The sequence below is a fragment of the Colossoma macropomum genome, unplaced genomic scaffold, assembly GCF_904425465.1.
Source record: "Colossoma macropomum unplaced genomic scaffold, Colossoma_macropomum, whole genome shotgun sequence".
Taxonomy (NCBI): Eukaryota; Metazoa; Chordata; class Actinopteri; order Characiformes; family Serrasalmidae; genus Colossoma; species Colossoma macropomum.
Window position 1 is genome coordinate 18,523,937 of NW_023494804.1, and position 18,659 is coordinate 18,542,595.

An 18,659-nucleotide genomic window follows, 5' to 3' on the forward strand; every position below is an offset into this window, starting at 1 on the left:
TGATGAAATGTGATGTCATCTCATCCATTTTTTCTCTACATCATTAGGTCAAATTTCCTAAATTAATAAATTTTTCTCACAACTCCCAGACCAGTTTGCTCTACCATCAAGTGACTCATTTAGATATTTACAAACTGGACATTACATTACAAGAAACACAAACTGTGATATTATTAAAAGAGAACCAACCAATATAGAAACCCATTTTATACATTTGTTTGAACACTGTGCTTTAACAAAAAAACAAATATCTTGTATCTACAAGAAACTAATGATTGACTTTCAAGACAACACTTTACATATCATTGGACAATGGGAACTGGAGCTGAATACAGTAGCGGGAGGACAAGTCTGGGAAACTGTATGTTCTAGATGTTACAGGGGCCAGCTATGGAAAGAATTTGATTGGAGGGTTAAAATGCGATATATTCGCAGCGACTGAGCCTCATTCACTACCAACTGCTGCAGATTTCTCGCTCTCTGGCCTTAAATATTAAGATATCTAAACAGTACGGTCATCGGTAGAGTTTTAAACAAGTTTTATTTTAATTGGTAGAGCACTTTCACATTATGTGGAGGTTCTTCAAAAATCATCCATTGAAAGGTTCTTCATAGTGCCAAAAGTGTCTCTTGTATGGTGTCACTATCACTTCTAAGGAAGTCATTTTCCAGAACTTGTACGCATGACAACTGTTGCTCACGACATGTAATCTCAAAGTGATGCACATCTGTCGTCATCCTTAATATTAAAGTCAATAATTAAACATCTGATGACCACTTAGTGAATCATCAAACCATAAACCCCTCCTCTGTGAATCATTTCATTCATTTACTTTTACTGGATGATTAGAAGTGAACATTACACACTGCAGAATGTCCACGTGTCCACATGAGTCCACTGCAGCATTAAAAACTACAATAAGTATACGATATGTCCAAAAGTTTGTACGCGCCTACATTCAACGTCCCATCCAACAGGTAATGACAGTGGCTAAAGGGCCCTATGATGGTGTCATGGTGACACATAGGGGCTCATGTATGGCTGCTCTGAAGTGACCCTTTCTTTTGGTCAATGCTTTTCTTTGGAGATTATATTGTCAGCAATGAGTGCAACGTACAGTACTGAATTCACTCATTAGAAGGGCTGTATGGATTTACTGTATGGAAAGACATTCAAACTGAGCATTAGCAGCTAAAAATATGCAAAGAATATGCTAAAATATGTCATCTCAGTGTCCCAAATACACACTTTTCCAGACCTCAGTAAAATTTTTGGACATTTTATGAATTTTCTTCCTTTCTAAGTGTTTTTTGATGACTGCATTGTGCAATCACCAAATGTTTACTAAGTGCAATGAGAAGCACAGTGCCAGTATTTCTGTGGGTAGTTTTAAATATAATTGAAAACTCAATGTTCTCACTTTTTTTTAAATTAAAGAGTTTGATGTATGTAAACACTGTTAAATTTTCCAAACGTACAATTGGTAGAGGTTTTATTGGGTTTTACTTTTAATTGGTAGAACACCTTCACATGATGTGGAGGTTCTTTAAAAAATATCCACTGAAGGTTGAAAGGTTCCACATAGTACCATTCATTCCCCAGTCCAGCCTGAAGTTATAAGGAGTGTTTCAGCATGGTGTTTCAGGGCTTTTTGAATCAAACCAGAGCTCATTTACATCAGTCTTAAAGGCATAGTAACAAAAACAACCTGTTTAATTCTAAGTTTTAAAAGAGAGAGTGGAAAATGGTCATGTACGTATGAATTATGACTGTTTTTGGTACACAAATGCACATAAATGTTATAAGTGCATCTCAAAGGGAAAAATAAAATGCAAGAATAAAATTGAGGGAAATTATTTAATTAAGATAAGTGTCAATTACTTTGGTGCAATGTAATGCAGGCTTATTTGTAACCATATCAAGGACCTACTAAAGTATTTTGAACATATGGTAAGTTACTACAAATGCAACATGTAGCAATATAATCACAATATGAAATTTCACTAGTATCATGCATCCCTAACGTCTACAACATGTTGTCAAAATTGCATTTACAAAATTGTTGCTGCTTTGTTGAACACATGGTCGTTAGCATCACCGTTTCACACCACTTTTCTCCTTCACCACACTGTCGTACACAACATTACATCTCCTTGGTCACCTGACAGCTGTAATCTGGGCCACAACGACCGGCTTTAGTACTCAATCCACTTCCATTGTGGGAACGATGCTAGCGTTTGTGTTCATATTGTGGCACATAATCGCCTGCTCTGCTCTGGCACAAAACCACACAGGACAACCTAAAATGGACCCCACGTTCAGAGATGTTTTCCTCTGGCTTTTCTGTCCAAACAGAATGCCCTAGATGCAAAATAACATCTACCATTTCTATTGCTTACTCATGCTTGCCAGGATAAAATACATTTCTCACAGTTTTAAAAATGTTTTTGCGCACTAAAGTCCACACGTGATTTTTTAGCTCACTCCTACATCCACACAATAACTATTACAGGATTGAGTGCTGCTTTAAAGGAGATTACTCGCTGCTGGATGGATCTGGCAGATGGATGCTGGGATTGAACGGCGGGCTTCGAGGCATCACTGGATTATTATAACGTCCACTGCACTAAACCTTTCCCTGCATATCTGAGGAAACAGGAGGCCCTGTTACATGCAGGCCTGTTTGTTTACTATAGTCTTTTGTGCTGATGATGATCAGGTTAAGTGGTTAAAGTGCTAAAACCTGCACGTGGACGCAAGCTGTGAGATCCACGAGAAGAAAAGTAAGGCCAAAGATAGCACGCTCTAGAGACTGTGCATGGATTTGTGCTGTCCTGCAATACTTCTGAATACACTGTTTAGGCATGCTTGATTTACAGTGCGCTGCTCAGGTGCTGTCAAGTCTGAAACCCTGTTTGGGACTTTAGCATATTTTAAAGTTGAAAATAGGGCAGTAATTGTGCAATAGTAGTAGGCTAGCACAACACTGCCATAATCATATATCTTTTTTTCTTTGTTTTTTTGTTCCTTTGTTTGTTTGTTTGTATGCCCTTTTTTAACATTTTTGGAACATTATAAATGGTTTTTTTTGCCCCAAAAAAGCATGATAGCCTAAAAACAGCAAGTTAGCTGGTTATAATTCTCTACTACCGGTACAGCAGTAGCTGCAGTAGGAAACCCTCATGACCTTCTAGGCCTTCAGAGATTTGTGGAGGCCTAGCGATTTAAGGGAACTTAAAAATACATGTCTGTAATATTTAGTCTTCATTACTATCAAAACCTTCTGTGTGGAGTCACAGTCCAAAGACATGCAGTCAGGCCAACTGGATATGCTAAATTGCCCCAAGGTGTGAGTGTGTGTGTGACTGTATATATCTGTTTGTCTGCCCTGTGATGGACTGGCAACCTGTCCATGGTGTATCCTGCTTTCCACCCAATGACTTCTGGGATAGGCTCCAGCTACCCCCTGACCCAGAAGGATAAGCGGCTTAGAAGATGTGTGTGCGTGTGTGTGTGTGTGTGTGTGTGTGTGTGTGTGTGTGTGTGTACCATCAAAACCATCAAGTCTTTTATATATTTAACATTTCACATTTTGCACTGCACTAATCCAATAAAATAGGACTAATTATGCTCTCATTGCCATTATCTTAGCGCTAACAAACTATTAGACTCCCATAGGGCCACTAGCAAAAGTTAGCATTATTGTAGAGGTGGGTTTGTATTTAAACTCCACACATATTTCAGTACTGCAGTTTTATTGTTTCATTCATTGTTTCAGATTCTTGGAAAGCTCAGCAGAAAGTTGGCCAATCAAAACTGTCTTTCTCTGTGGTATTAGATAGATACAGCTAAGTGAGCTCTCCTATTGGTTAGGACCTTAAGAGCTGAGGAAAAGACCTAACACTTTAGATTAACTATAGAGATTAGATTACCAAAGAAAAAGAGGAATCAACCAGTCATGTTTTGATTTCCAGTGGGACCAATTTTGTGAGAAATAAACGTTCTAGTGATGTCATTGACTGTGAATATGCGGGTTGTTAGAAATGGAAAACAGTGTCGGCAGCTCCAAACCAAAACTCTCTACTGAAAGAGTCACAGGCTGTGTTTACATGCAAAGATTTTTGCCAATCTGATTGAATACATTCAGATTATAGACTAAGACTGAGGTGTTTATTTCTCACTCTACTCAACAATCTGACAAAAATCTCTGTTGACATGCACACTACAAGTAATCAGTTCCAAAATGATGCATATGCGTAGAGTGCCACTTAGTGTAGACGTTACCATGACAACGAGTATCACATGTATCCAGTCAGAGTGAGATGAGTAGCAGTGAGCAGTGGTTGTGTTTTTTATTACTTTAAAATAATGTCAGACTCAGGAAAATGTACTTCACATGTCCTTATTAAAGAAGGGCGAGAGGAAGATGTCGCGCTCTGAGACACATAAGCTGGACACCCGTCCCACCGCCGTCTTTTAAAGATCAAAGCATAAACTTTGTCTCCTCTGCAGTCCAGTTTCTGCTCCCGCCACGTTGAACATTATAAACTTTTGCTATGATGTGACACACATGCGCAGAACATACTGAAACTTTCCGATTGCGAATGTTATAAGATACAGGCGTTTACATTATTATCCTTCTGTTTAACGGATTATTTACAGGGTTACCCACCTCCTTAAATCAGATAGAAACCGTAGTCCGAATGGGCTCAAACTCAGACTGGTCTATTCCGATTGAGGTGTTTACATGTACGTATTCTATTAGTCGGATTATTAACAGACTATCAGGCTGCACATAATTTGGTTACTGTGACACTGCTAAAATATATCACCCCAAAAGAAAAGCATCTCCATTTTGTGCTTTTTTTTTAATTTTGCACACAATTTAAGCTCAGTCACTGTCCTTTACATTGTGTAAAAATACTATAATCCTCTGGGGGGCTAGCAAAAGTTAGCATTATTGTAGAGGCGGGTTTTTCCCTCATGAGGTTTTCACATTTATGGCCTGAATTGAAGGCCCAGCTCTAACAGACAAGGTTCACCACTGAGTAACTGTGATAGCGCAGCATGGCTATTTCGAGTAATAATAGAAGAAACACAGAGAGCTCATTATCAGTCATAAAAAAATGAAAATTACAAAGAGAGCAATTCTGATCCTGATTTTACTCCCTAAAATCTGAGGCAGAAATCATCCAATGAAAGGCAAGCATCTGGCAAGACTGCATATTCAAAGATAAATGCAAATTAAAACAAAAACAGCAAGTTACACACTAAGAGAGACACACGTGCTGGAAAATAGGAGTCAAGCACGCAGCTTTTCCATGGAAAGTTTGGTCGTGGCTCTGGAGTGCAGACACACACACCACCTGAATAAATGTCCCTTAAAGTCGCTTCCTGATGCTGCACTTAGCTGGTGAGTAATGATGGAAACAGAGGCTTATTTTAGATTTCTGGCTATTTTAGATTTCTTTAAAGAACCACTTGCTTGATACACTGGTCAGCTGATGACCATCAGATACTGATGACCGGAGGTTTCATTGGTATCAGCATAAAATCACAGATGATGCACTTTCAATTAGCAGCTGTTTTCCTGACAGTTGTACCACTGAGGGACCCAATAAGAGTTTTTTTACCTTATAACAGTGATGTAGGCTAAAAAGGTCATTTTGAACACAACACCATCAGGGCTAAAATAACAAAAACATGTAAAATGCGTCCAAACCTAACCTTTGGTATAACACGACAACACGATAGAGCTGGGCAATATGACATTACTTATCGTTATTGCAATATATCACATCATAATATAGCACAGTATGCTTTTCTGAGTATATTGTGGATATAGTCAGTACTAAAAAACAGTTCTCAACTGATTTTTCTGCACAATGAGAGCTTAATTAGTCCTTTTTAACTGGATTTAGCACAGAGAAGTATGTGAAATATAGAATATAAATCACTAAATGTATAGTTTTTGATAGTATTTTTGAAATGTGACACTATTTTAGCCAAAAATATTCATCATGAAATCTATCATGAAAACGTTTTAATTATTGTGATATTCCATTTATTTTCCATTCTGCCTACCTCAAAAAAAAAAAATTGCTATGACTGCTTTTGCACTGACGAGTAAGAGTACATATATCAGATACATAATTCTACTAATATTATTTCTACTAATACTATTACTAAAGAATACTAATTACTTTTAATTTAATTAAGCTAATAATAATTTTATTTAATTAATCTGAACCAATGCAGTGATTTCCACTACAGAATCATGTCTGTTTTTAATGCAGTGCTGCCTGAGGGCCCAAAGATCTTGGCCAGCAAATTCTGGTTTTTGGCCCTGTCTCTTGCATACAGAGATTTCTCCATGTTCTCTGAATCTTTTAATGTTATTATGTACCGTAGATGATGGAAAGCAAAAGTTCTGTGCTATTTTATGTTGAGAAACATTATTCTTAAATTGTTGCAGTCTCTCACAAAGTGGTGAACCTCCTCATCTTTACCTCTCAAAGACTCAGCCTCTCTGAGATGCTGTTTTTATACCCAGTCATGTTACTGACCTGTTGCCAATTAACCAGCAGGTGTTTTTTTTAGCATGCACAACTTTACTAGCCTTTTGTTGCTCCCGTCCCAACTTTTTTGGAACGTGCTGTTGGCATCAAATTCAAAAAGGCCGTATATTTTAAAAAAAAACAATACAATTTCTCAGTTTCAACATTTGATTTGTTGTCTTTGTACTATTTTCAATGAAATATACGGTTTTATTTATTTGCAAATCATTGCATTTTGTTTTTATTTACATTTTGCACAGCGTCCCAACGTTTTTGGAAATGGGTTGTATTTGAAAAAAATCTTTTAAAAATCCTGTGATGGACTGGTGACTGGTCCAGGGTGTTTCCTGACTTCCACCCAATGAGTGCTAGGATAGGCTCCAGCTCCCGCTGCAGCCCAGAAGGATAATATAATAGAAATGAGTGTTTTAAACACAAAAATGTGTCGGGGAGAGTTTAAACTCTGGGACGGCAGACTTTCAGTGAATGTTTAACCCTGCAGGTGCTTCCTGAGTTTCCCTACTAGATGTTAATAGGGTGTCAGAGCGTTCATTTCACTGGCCTGCAAATTCAGCCTGTGGCTCATTTCCCTGCTCCATCACACCTGCTCAGCTTATCAGCGAATCAAATCAGCTAATTAACAAGTTCTTCCTGAGATGAAAGTAGTACAGCAGGAAAACACTGAAGAGCAGAGCAGGGGGACTCCAGGACCAGCGTCAGGAAACAGTGATAAAGATCATAGACCCTAAAGCCGTGGAGGAGGACACGTGCATGTACGCCACATAAACAGATAACACAATATCACTTTCTGATAACGATATTAAACGTTACATCACAGTAAAAACTCCTCTGTTAAAAAAGAAGCCCAGAGATGATTGTCTAAAATCAGGACTATTTTCTAAACAATGTTTGCAAGTTATACAAAACAAAAATAGAGATATTTGACAATAATTCCGCTGTTTATGTGTGGAGAAAGAAGGTTGTGTATATGATCTCTATATAAGATCACCAACAGTGAAGCATGAAGGTGAGGGTATCATTATATGCAGCTGCTTCTCTGTGAACAGAGCTGGGCCATAACACGTCATTGAAAGAAACATGACTGGAGTGATGTACTAGCAGATATTAGAGGAGAATGAATCTCATCTGCCATGAAACTGAATCTGAGGAGAAGATGGACGTTTCAACAAGACAATGACCCCAAAACATTTAGCCAAAATAACTTAAAGCTGGTTTCCAAGGAAGGTGAGGGTGCTTGTGTGACCTAGCCAATCTCCTGACTTGAAGCTCACTGAAAATTTTGAAATTGCAAGTCCACTTTCAAAAAAATACGTCCTAACGTGGAAGTCCATGAGCATTACAAATATACTATATGGCCAAAAGTTTGTGGACACCTGCTCATCCGATGTTTCTTCCAAAATCAAGAGTATTAAAAATTAGTTTGTCCCTCTTTGCTGCAGTAACTGTCTCTACTCTTCTGAGAATGCTTTACACTAAGTGTTAAAACATTGCTGTGAGGATTTGATTGTGTTTAACAGCGGGAGCACTAGTGAGGTCAGATGCTGATGTTGGATGATTAGTTCTGGATTACAAAAAGCTACTCCAACTCATTCCTAAAGGTATTGAATGGAGCTCCATCACTCCAGAGAACCACTGCTGCCATCAAACGTGCGCTCAGTTTTACACATCTAATAAAAAATCACAGATTTTCCAGATAATTTTAAAGTGAAAGGTTCTCACATTATGTATTTTTTGAGTCGTGCATAATCCTTTACTGTGGCCTCCGTTATCTGTGTTTTCTTTCATTTAAACTGTTGTAAATATGAAGTGCAAACGTCATCATGCCAACTAATCTATAACAACATTCACTGCCATTGATTCTTTTATCATCAATGTCATCTTAATGAGTGCTTAACGTACTTTTGCACGTAAAAATACGTCACATAAGTGTGCACTTCAGCAAAACCATGCACAGGCTGCAGGCGTGGGGCAGAGTGTGGGAATCCCTGTCAGCAAGCAGGAAGAGGAGCAGGAATTGTGCTTCAGGAAGCGGAGCTGGTGTTTGCTGCAGGGGCTGCCAGAGTTTGCTGTTTATCTTTGCCATTCCAGAGCCAGAGAGGAGGAGCCTGTTAGCCTGTCAGATGACTGGTCTGTCAGAGAGTGCAACAGATGGCCAGAGGATTACAATTCCAATCTCCCTGTCTTTCCCTTTCTCCCCCGCCCTCTCTCTCTCTCTCTCTTGATCACTCATTGCTGTCTGCCCTACCTTATACTCTAACAGCAGTTTTACCAACCCTGTAACATCTCCCAAAAATAATCTACACTTAAAAATAAATGACAGAGGATTCGTTTCTCATTGTATCCTACATTTATTATTTTTCTTCCTATGTCCACTTATGATGTTTTTGTGGTTTTGTTACTGTGCCTTTAACACTGACATATGTAGATGACGTCCGTTCTGATTGGTTGCCTTGTTTTGTGCCATAATCAAAGAGTAATCTTGGCTGAAACACTTCTTGTAACTTAAGCGTGAGTGGGCGGGGCTGAACTGCTATAGACTGAATAGGTGGATAAATGTAGATTAGATCAGGTCACCTCTGGGGCAATGAAGCAGCGCTCCACCACTGACACTGCCATCTTTTTGCATTTGACAGGTGAGTTGTGCATCACCCAAACTAACCTGTGTAGTACATGGGTCGGAAACATGGGCGGCTCTTTTACTGCCCTGTTGCTGCTCCACAGCAGAATAAGTATTTAGATAAAAAAAATAATCCCCCTTTGCAGTAAAATAAAGCTCTGCTGAACCTTCTAACACAGTTTAAACAATAAAATGGTAGTAAACACTGGAGGTAATGCAGCCTATATCTGCTAATTCACCACTCTTTAACTCTGAAGATTGACGCACTGACAGACTGCTGGTCACCATAGCAACGCAGATAACAGTCTCGCCTAGCTAGTAGCTAACAAAAATGCACAGAGAAAGATTTAAGATTTAACATTGATATTTTGGAGACGAATGGACTTATTTGTCTTTATAATCACTCCAGCTGGTTTCCTGATACATTTCATCTGCAACAAAACTGCCAAACACTGAAAAAGTCGTGAAGATGAAGCTTCTCATTCGAATTGTCCCGTTCCACCTCAAATGGTGCTACAGTTACATTCTGGCACCCCAGACACCATTTGACGTGGAACGGGAAAATTCCAACGAGAAGCTGGTGAATGAGAAGCTGACTTCAGCTTCATAAAAAATCTAATGTTGAGAGACATTTTACAATAAACTAGTCCACTTTTGCAGCCAGAGATGCAAGAAATCAATTGTAGCTGAGCTGCGTTTTCGTTCTTATTATATTTTTTAGTCTATACTAGGACATCAGCACATACGGAGACATATTTACAGGCAAGGTGGTAAAATAGACATAAAATGTTGTGGCTCCCAAGGTGGTTTGTTTTTTGTTGAAAGGACAAAATGGCTCTTCTTAATATTTGGGTTGCTGACCCCTGGTGTAGTACATAATAAAAGTTCCTCAGAATGAAGACCTTTTAACACATAAAATATGAAAAAGAAAAACAAGTCTGAATCAAATCAAAAATCATCTTGAACCTGAAAAATGTGTGTAGTTACACCACAATAGTTAATGATATATCTGGACAATCAGCACTTCTATCGCTTGTGTAAGTTTTGGCCCAGTCATTTGTGTTAATGGCAGCATCAGTAATGTGCAATACAACACTAGAGTGTCCTCACAACGCTACAGAATAAGACTGCATACACGAAAAAAGGTTTAAATGGGATCCTAACCAAAAAAAATATTAATTTTGGAATCCTTCTCTCACCTCCTAAGTTGGTCACTGGCACAGCTGGCCCTTCCTGTACAGATGTTTGACCCATATCACCAAAACACCTGCTGTTAGTGTCCCATTCATATGAGTCAAACAATGCACACTGACTAGTGAACGCTGAAAGGCAAACATATCAGTACTACAAATGGACTGGCCGTTAGGAGGACCGGGACGGTTACCGGTGGGCTGCTATGTGGGTGGGCCGCAAATGTAAATCCTACATAAAGTCAACAGAGACCAGGCAAGACAGACAGTATGTGCTGGGCAAATACTGGAGTGCACATAACCAGATAATGTTGATGGCTCACTGCATTCTCAGTTTGTGATCACTGGCCAGTCATGCAAATGCCACCGACCCCAGAACAAAGCACAATGATAAGAACCAGGAAAGTTAAATCGCGAAGGCTAGCTAGAGAGAAATAGGATAATAGGGGGTGTATGGACACCGGAGTGAGGAACCACAGGATCAAAGCGCAGAAGTTTATTCAGTCTACTTGTACACTAATGCTACAAATGGCTAGCTTAATGTTAACGTACTATCACACACTGGCTCATTAGCTAACTAGTTAATTAACTAGCGGTGGGCAGGGTGTCACTGTCGTTGTACTGGACTGGTCTAGACAAAAGTTAGTACCAATTAGTACTATCGTTGAAACAATTAATTGACATTAAAAATAATGTTGACATATATATGTATATTTATATATATATATATATATATATATATATATATATATATATATATATATATATATATATATATACACACACACATATATATATATATATATATATATATATATTAATGGATTTACATTTACATTTTTAAAGCAACATCCAGCCTAAAGTGCTACTGCAGCCATGCAACTCACTTTATCTTTCGCACTTTAACTTCCACACTCTGTTCTGAATCTCACACTACTCAACTTTTAAGTTGTTGCTGAACCGAACGGAACTCACTGAACTCGTGTGAACTCTTGCATTACCAGTAGATGCAAATAAACAAACGTGGAGTGGCCTGCAGCTCGCAGCTGCTTCTGTTTTCTCTGCCGTTTGCGCTGACACAGTAAAGGAGCAGCAGGTAAACATATTTGTGAGGATCAAAGTGAGGATCAAAATGTGATCAGTGTGGTATTTTTTTAAAATTTTAAATACACATCAACTCTGCTGTGCTCATGCTAAACTCAGCTCATTAAAAAGCTTCGCCCCACACGAGTGACTTTTCAACATTTTTCTTTGTTGCTTGATTTTTTTAGGGGTTGGAACAGACACCTCCCAATAGAAAGTACCCTATAAATGACGATTTTGTATACGTCTCTTTAATCGCTCTGTGCTTTCTGTACATTTTACTTTCAGTTTAGTAAATGAGAGTCGACCTATCAATACATCAGTATGTGATAAATGATCTAATCCAAATATACTGAGCCTATGTTTAACTAGGCCTTCAACAAACAAGTGGCCTTCTCACAGCTCTCATAGCTAGGTAGGTATTGCTTGGTGGTATGGATAGAATTTAATATCTTGATATTTACCATTATACAGTTGTCTGCAAAGGTTTAAACACCCCTGGTCATATTACACATTTTGTTGACTTTTTAAGTGAAAATAAGTTTCCTCTAACAGATCCTCTACAGGGAACAACTCATGCATCCTCACTTCTGCAGCTCTATGCTAAAAGAATGTGAAAAGACCTCAACATCACTTGAAAAGCAAGTGAAGGTTCACGAGAAGCAAATACAACCAACTTCTAAGACTGAACTTTAGACGTGTGAAAAACATCCCTGCAGATTCCTTTGAGAAACTGAAAATGAGTCTCCTGAAAAGAACAGAAGCTGTAACAAAGGTAAAGAGCGGACACTGAAAAAACTGATATTACATTTAATTGCGAAGGCTTCTGTGTCATTTTCTACTAAATAGACATTTTCTGTTCGTTTTCTTACATTGAGCAACGAGTTACTTGTGTTTAATGGCCGTTTTGACGAGAAATTAAATAAATGAAGGCGGTCTCTGACTTTTACTACTGTACTGCACAGCACTTAGCAGAAGTGTGAATGGGGACATGTTGTGATCAGACTACTAAGAACACATTTGGAGGTGGTCAGGGAGGTGTTTTTCTTCCCCTCCTGTTTGTTTATTATTTGCGTCAGCAAATGTTTAAGCAGCCTGTACATTTACACGAACCAAGAGCACATTTTTGAGAAACTAATGTAGTAAATGTGGGTGGCACCCCTCCTCCTGTCACGAAATTTGACCACAGATGGTCACTGAAGATGAATTTGGAAATGCCAGGTGTAAATGGTGACACATCTCACTGTCCACTTGTGTCCAGATGGATGTTAATATCAGGGATGAAGAGGGCCTGACTGACCACTTAGTAGCCAATGTCTGCTTCATATCAATTTGCAGCTATTCAGCAGGGTCAGTTTCCTAAACCTCAGTGCCCACATCAGGGAAGTGAGAAGAGGAATGAAGATTAGACCAGCCATGCACATCCTCAGCCAAATAACAGGCAAAACTCAGCCCCGTCTTCAGCCCAGTGCAGCACAGACTGCATGCAAATCCATCATTTCTTTAATCAAACAGAATAAGCACAGTAAAGCAGTGGCCTAAACAACTGCAATAAAGTCCCAACTTTGATAAATGAATCCAAATACATGTTAATAACCAATAAAGAAAAACAATAAGACAAAACAGGAAATTAATTCAAGACTGTTAGTGAAGATTAATGAGCGATCGCTTAGCCGTGTCTCCAAGCCCGAGAAAGGCTGCATTTCTCAGCTCTTTGAATGGTGAGTGGTGAGTGGGAGATGCTGTGGCGCCAGGCTTTGTAATGAAATGTAAAATGTACCATTCACAACCCACTCCATACAGTCCATATATGGAAACTAAGCTGCAAAAACAGCCTGTTTTGAATTAATTGTTTTGGTGATGTCACAAAAACCAACAACATTTATATATAACCACCTACTCAGCCTGCAGCAGTTTAGCCCTGCCCATTCATAATGCAGTTCTAGAGTGTGTTTCAGCACCAAGTGCTTTTCCAATGAGGCAATCAGAACAGAGCTCACTGTATCTGGATAGCCCACTATAGTCCCCTATAGATTATCTACAAATGTTCAAATTGTTAACAAACTATCTGTCAAAACTTGGTTGATTCTGAATAGTGGTGGGGTTAGGTTTAGGATTTGGACTAGGGTTAATGTTAGGACCAAGGTGAGGTCAGGTTTAGGTTTTGGGTTGAGGTTAAGGTTAGGGTTAGGATTAGGATTAGACCCAGGTTTAGAGTTAAAGAAAATTAGGGTCAATTTAGTAGATATTTAGTTGAATGTAACTTGAAAGTAAATGAAGTATCTACAAAGCATCTAAAGTGGACTATTCGAATAAAGTGTTACCCAAAAACAGTCTGTTTAATGCTAAGGGATAAAGAGAGGCTAGAAAGTGTTCATGTGAAAATGGATGATGACTGTTTTTTGGTACTTAAAACCACACAAATGTTATGAGTGGAAAAAATAAAACACAAAGAAAACATAGGATTAGGGCCCAGAATAAACCACACCATCGTATTCTCTTTAAATAAACCTGCACTCTTTAGAAATAAAGGCTGTTTGGAGCAATGAGACTGAAGAACTGCTTTTGGCTCTTTAAAGAACAATTTTTGTTCTTTTTAAGGCTCAGAATTACTAAAAGAGGCACTAATTGACAGTCTGACAGTCTACAGACACTTTGCATCTGTGAACGTGGGTAATTTAGCAACTCATCTTCTATGCAAATGAAAACAACAGCATGATTAACATACGAGCAGCACAATATAGCCACATGCTTTTTGTATGGATGCCATTTTCACCAGGTAGGAGAAAAGGCTGTGTCTCAAACCACATACTACAGCACAGTGTGTAAAAATTAGTGCACCACCCTCTGATTCTGGCTCAAATTCTAACTCATTAGGTTGAATTAATGTCTTATTTTCTTGAGAGTTTGACTTAGCAGGTCAAAATGATGACTATTTGCTAAAGAACAAGTTATTACTTTTTGTAGAAAGTGTGTGATTATTTTGACATAATAAATCACAATTTAAGATATTATTTCAAAATAACAAAAATTGAGACAAGTCATTATTTTCTGTTTCGAAAGACATTCGTTTGATCTTCAAATCAAAGCAGATATTTTCTGTGCAATATTTTCAATGTTCTAATGACTTTATCCCTATTCGCCAGTGTCAGGCTTACATTCCCTGTTACACTGTGCAATAAGACCATCACTGAGAACAATGTGCAAAATTTTTCTATACAATGCATTTTTTTTAAATATGTATATATTATTTTCCCTATATGTATGCTGCATATCTTTCTATGCTGTCTATTAAGTCTATATGCATTTGCCTTTATATTTATGTTATATTTTGCCAATCGGAGTTGGAGAAACGCAGTCTCGTTCAGCTGTGCACTCCTTGTTGTGTGGTCTGAATGACAATGAAGTTCACTTTGACTTTGAGAGCCAAAAGAGCTACAATAGCCTGAGAAAGAAATGGTCAACTCATTACTTAGACAAAACCTGCTCTTAAGACATTCTGATGAGTGTGAAATATACACACAGTTTTAAGGCAAACTACCAGCTTAACACTGTTTAACTAAAACCAACTGGTTCAGTTTTTTGTGGTCAAAGAATAAGGCAAAAAGAATATGACACAATTTTCAGCTGAAATAAACAAATCTGTCTAATAAACTCTGTCTTTTCTCTCTCAGCGGAAACAATGGCAGCCATTATAGCATCACAAATAAGATGAGCTTGTCTCAGTCACTAAATAATGCACCATTTGTGTTATTTAGATTTAGTAAACCAGAATAGGGGCTTAAAAATAATAATCCCATTTTGAATATTTTGCACTACAAATGCTTTGTGACAGTGCAAAATGTTAGTAAATCTGCCCATAAAAGTTTAAAGAACCTCCAAATAATATCATAATACTACCCCAAGGAATCTCCCAACCAAGAACCACTGAGAAATTAATTTTAAAGGTTGGCAATGGAGCCCCACAGAGCTGGGACAGATATAGGGGGAGCTGCGCTTTGCTTTCATCTCACATGGGTTCTTGCTGGCTATTTCTGCATGTAATGACATCACCATGGAGATGGGCCTTTTGTTGGGACTGAAATAAATAAAGAAAAAATTAAAGCATGGCAGTGACGACAAAAGGAAGAAGGTGAGTCATGCGTGCCGGTCACGTGGAGCGGGCCTTTTACACCTGTCTTTCTCAGTACAGTCTAGATCAGGCATCAGCATTTGCTCCAGTGACTCTGCTCAGGCTAGCGTAACTGATAAAGACATATTGAGCGAGAGAAGCCCCCAATCCATACAGCTCAGACTAAACTAAACAGACTTTACCAAGTAGTATGTCTTAAACAGGGCTGTTATTATCATTACATTAGTAACCTACCTATTATTTGGAACATTTTTCAGAGTTTTTTAAGCCATAAAAATACACTTAACTGAACAATAGCGATAATTCTAAAATACTTTACTGAAAAAATAAACTAGGAAACCTTTAAAAAGGCCATCAAAAACCACAAAAACACTACATGGGAAAAGAAATTCATTTAAACAAGTCCATCATGTCCCTTAGGCTCTGTTTCTTAGACCACCAAGAGAATGAAGAGAAAAATATGCATTATCAAGAAAACTGTCAACAAGTCACCGCTGATTCATCAAGTAGGCCTGTCAGAATGATTACATAACCGCAATAGTATGAGCTGATCATAATTATTTTCCACACTTGTTAGATTTCACAGGAAGAAGGTGAACCAAGTGTGTCTTCCTCAGTTGTGCTGAAGCAAATACACGTAAACAAAAGAAAGAAAAGGAAAAACACATTTATTTAGACATATCATGGATCTTAAAAAAACAACCAACCTTGCAAGCGGTGCTAAAATACGTTTAGAGGGCATCGGTGATGCCCTCTGTGACTTGTTTATTTGATGTTTGTCAATAACGCCTTTAGAGGGCAGTAGTGAGTAATAGTTGTTTATTTGATGTTTGTTAACAGTGCCTTTAGAGGGTGACGGTGAGTAACGTTTGTTTATTTGATTGTTAATAACTACTTTAGAGGGCGGTGGTGAGTAACACTTGTTTATTTGACGTTTGTCAATGATACCTTTAGATAGTGGTGGTGAGTAATGTTTGTTTATTTGATGTTTGTTAACAGTGCCTTTAGAGGGTGGCGGTGAGCAACGTTTGTTTATTTGATGGTTGTTAATAACACCTTTAGAGGGCAGCAATGAGAAATGTTTGTTTATTTGATGGTTTTTAATAACACCTTCAGAGGGCGGTGGTGAGTAATGTTTGTTTATTTGATGTTTGTTAATAGCCTCTTTAGAGGCCAGCGGTGAGTAACGTTTGGTTATTTGATTGTTAATAACATCTTTAGAGGGCGACAGTGATTAATGTTTGTTTACTTGATATGTGTTAATAATGGCTTTAGAGAGTGACAGTGAGTTATGTTTGTTTATTTGATGTTTGTTAATAACACCTTTAGAGGGCGACAGTGAGTAGCGTTTGTTAATGTTTGTCAATATCACCTTCAGAGGGCGGTGGTGAGTAATGTCTGTTTATTTGATGTTTGTTAATAGCCCCTTTAGAGGCCAGCGGTGAGTAACGTTTGTTTATTTGATTGTTAATAACATCTTTGGAGGGCGACAGTGATTAATGTTTGTTTATTTGATGTGTGTTAATAATGGCTTTACAGGGTGGTGGTGAGTAACATTTATTTGATTGTTAATAACACCTTTAGAGGGCGACAGTGAGTTATGTTTGTTTATTTGATGTTTGTCAATAACACCTTTAGAGGGCGACAGTGAGTAGCGTTTGTTTTTTTTGATGTTTGTCAATATCACCTTCAGAGGGCGACAGTGAGTAGCGTTTGTTTTTTTTGATGTTTGTCAATATCACCTTCAGAGGGCGACAGTGAGTAGCGTTTGTTTATTTGATGTTTGTCAATATCACCTTCAGAGGGCGGTGGTGAGTAATGTCTGTTTATTTGATGTTTGTCAATATCACCTTCAGAGGGCGGTGGTGAGTAATGTCTGTTTATTTGATGTTTGTCAATATCACCTTCAGAGGGCGACAGTGAGTAGAGTTTGTTTATTTGATGTTTGTCAATATCACCTTCAGAGGGCGGTGGTGAGTAATGTTTGTTTATATGATGTTTGTTAATAGCCCCTTTAGAGGCCAGCGGTGAGTAACGTTTGATTATTGCACATACATTAGAGCTCATTTGCAAACATAATTTTTAAAGTCACAATAGCAGAGGCAGCCTGTTTAACTGCAGGTGATTTATAGAGGTTGAAAATGTCAGGTAAAAATGAATTATCACAGTTTTGGTATATAAAACAAAACAAATACTATAAGCAGACCTTAGGGAATCGGGAACAAGACCAAGAAGGATATTGGCTTTTTAAATGGCATTACACTCACTACATAGTCAACACCTACTGCAGATGTAAGACTAAGCTCAGGATGAGGTCAAAGCCTTAACTAACAGTCTAACAGTGGGAACTCCTACAGCTGGAATGTGACGTTCAAGATAACATGAAATTAAATCTGAGGGGAAACTCCCACAAGGAGCATTGTACTCATTCACAGAAAAGAACCACAGACAAAAGCCATTTGGAAAACTCCCAAAGCTTGACATCACCATAATATTGAGTATTATGTGGAGTTTCACATTGTGTATTATGTATTCTAAGCTACAAATCACACGTTTGTGGACTAAATTAAAGCAATTGTGCTTCATATCTGAGCCTGGTTTTTTAACAGATCTGTGTAATATAGCTGTTTTCTGTCTGTTGTCCTCACTGAGAGGATTTTCTTTGTTAAACTCTCCGACTAATTCATCTTTTTCTGTTGTGTAAACACTATTTTCCGTGTTCATGCGTCATCGCGGTGCCAATCCCCACAATTGGTCTAGTGATTTAGCAGCAAGATGAATTGCATTTCATTGCACAGCTGTTTAGTGTGAGTGGAATTTTTTAATGACCTGAGAGACAACTGACCCAAATATCTGGTTTTCCTGGGCTGTAGTTTCACATGCAGGGCAGCACCAAGCCAGACTCTTCAGCTAAAAAATACTGGCACAGATCACAATGAAACGAAAGAAAACTGGGATCAGCCAGCCTGTATCCAGCTGTACGTGTATCACACTATATGACACCTTAAAGGGCCCATATCTCACGTTTTGCTTGTATTTATTTTTCCCCACAAAGTCT

The 18,659-nt window shown here is 38.2% G+C and overlaps 1 protein-coding gene across 1 annotated transcript in view; it reads right to left on the minus strand.

Annotated features, from left to right (window-relative positions):
* The window catches only part of unc13bb (unc-13 homolog Bb (C. elegans)), a 150,286-nt gene that overhangs the window by 120,725 nt on the left and 10,902 nt on the right, over nt 1-18,659 (minus strand). The window lies entirely within an intron of this gene.